At 39.6% G+C, this 2,245-nt stretch overlaps 1 protein-coding gene across 2 annotated transcripts in view; it reads left to right on the top strand.

Annotated features, from left to right (window-relative positions):
- LOC101859657 (sex peptide receptor) overlaps positions 1-2,245 on the top strand; it is a 159,122-nt gene that overhangs the window by 107,015 nt on the left and 49,862 nt on the right. For both annotated transcript variants that reach the window (XM_005104163.3, XM_005104162.3), the window contains one exon: positions 1,954-2,134. The gene's annotated coding sequence lies outside the window, so the exon portion shown is untranslated. The remainder of the gene's footprint in view (positions 1-1,953; positions 2,135-2,245) is intronic.

Raw genomic sequence — 2,245 nt, 5'->3', positions numbered from 1 at the left:
GAAAGAGAGAGAGAGAGAGAGAGAGAGAGAGAGAGAGAGAATTACAGAAGACACGACAAATAATAAAAATAGAAATTGAGGACTACTTCTCTCGCGTGTTCACAATAATGTGCTACTGTCGGGGGTTTTTCCATGTAATTTGCTGTAGATTTATTATATGACTTGTTCGTGACTACGGCTGTTTCTGGCTGGCAATACTGATTCTTCATGAATAAAATGGAGGAAGCCAAATATAGATCAAAACGGACGAAGGCGATTGTTTGAAATTATGAATAATGTCTTTTCTCCCTCGGACAATTAAATGGGAAAAACCAAAAATAGACCTGCACTGTTAAAGGTAATAATGTTAAACTATGACTAATGCATTTCTCCCCTGGTCTCTTCAAACTCATTGGCGTCATGGAGATTTTTTTTAAAATTGTAGTTGTTTCATTTTTTTTGGCTTCACACTAATGTTCTGTAAGTTCGCAAATCATACAGTCATGACAAGAGCTCTGCTGGTGCCATTGTCAGATGCTGAAGTGAAGTTATACCTTATTTGAGGTTAACTTGTAATTTGAATTCTGGAACAGAGCTCTACACAAAGAATGGCCAGCATGGCATTGTTGAGAACACGAGCAAGATCTTTGTGTAAAAAGAGTTAAGATATTTAAATTCACCCCACCTCACCTCACCCCAAAGAAAAAATCGCCACCCCTTCACCCCCACCCCACATCCCGCCCGGAAAAAATATAAAGAGAAAACATTGAAATATTAAAACATTCATCCTGAAAAAGAGAAAGGAAGAAAGAAGGTAGGGCTTTTGTTGAAAGAAAAGTCCCCTGGGTACCATTGTCTTTTCGATGTCTTCTGGAAGACCGAGTGTGAGATTTCTCAAATCGCTCTCTGTAGAGAATTCAAATCTTCTGCTTTCTTTTTGTGTTGAGGCATGGTGGATTGGGGGAAAGGGGGGGGGGTCATCTTTTATGTATCTCCTTTCTGGTTTTCAGTATTTAAATCTGTGAAAAAACGTATTATTGGTGTATAGTCTGTTTGTATAGTATGCTGTATTTTTATTGTATTAATGTTACATTATATGTATATATATACCAGATAACCGCAGTCTACAGAAAGCTCTATTCGCTTTACACTTTATACTATTGCCTATCAAATAAACATCGTAACGAGGGGGGATCAGAATTGAAAGAAATGGAAGTTGCTGTCTAATGGAGTTTATCTATAACATGTCTGCTCTCGAACCAGCCATAGGATATTCATGTGGCGTCACGCTTGATTATGCTGAAGAGATTCTCTTTAATTAAACCACTAAATCTTTACCAAACTCCGAGACTGCTTTACAGTATCCTTTAGTCAGGAAAAGCATGCACACACATTTTCCCTGCTATTTTTTTCTGGAGGTGTCATATCTGACTCAGAGGTTGACGTGTAATGACCCTCCATCTTTCACAGCCGCGAGCTGTCGCTTCACATTCTGCCATATCCAGGCCAGCCCATGTTCTTATGTTATTTATCCATATTTTTCTTTGTCTTCCCCTGGATCTCTTGACCCACATGTTTCCTTCAAGTTCAAGCAGCTCTTTCACAATTGGCTCGTGTCGTTTTAAGCGGCCAACGTACTGCATTTTTCTACATTTTATATATTCAACAGGGTTTGTCCTGTATCATGTAGAATCTGACATACCTCCTTGTTAGTCTTTTTTGTTTTCCAACTTATTCTGGCCATTCTACGGTAGCAACACATTTCAAACGCCTATTTTATTTGGTGTTCTTTCTTTCTTTATCAAAGTCCAGGTCTCTGCGCCCTATAGGAATATAGGGAAGATGTAGCATTCCAGCATATTTCTTTTTAAAGTGCTATCACCCCCCCCACACACACACACACACACACACACACACACAATATTTTGAACGCGATATGACTTAACCAATTCTGCATTCCCCTTTTCTTTTCAGGAACTAGAAAAGGATCTCACAAAGCCTCGAGGTTGGGTTCTGTGCGACGCGTCTAGACAACTCAACTGGTTTTAAATTAGTTCCGCCAGGCACGTCTGCTTTCTCCCGCTGGAACGGGCCGACAACTCATCCTGTTTAACAACAGAACTGTTTCAGTGGCTGGACCTTGCCCTCAAGACAGGTGAGACGTAGAAAATAAAAAGAGAAAAGTAGAAGAAAAAAAAAGACAGAGAAAAAAAAACAACAACGCGAAGACGTTTGGGGGAGAAAAGCGTAAGGCAGCGTATAGATT

This window comes from Aplysia californica, unplaced genomic scaffold (genome assembly GCF_000002075.1).
Source record: "Aplysia californica isolate F4 #8 unplaced genomic scaffold, AplCal3.0 scaffold00407, whole genome shotgun sequence".
Lineage (NCBI taxonomy): Eukaryota > Metazoa > Mollusca > Gastropoda > Aplysiida > Aplysiidae > Aplysia > Aplysia californica.
The sequence above is the reverse complement of the archived record's forward strand: the minus strand, read 5'-3'. Positions and strand labels throughout refer to the sequence as shown.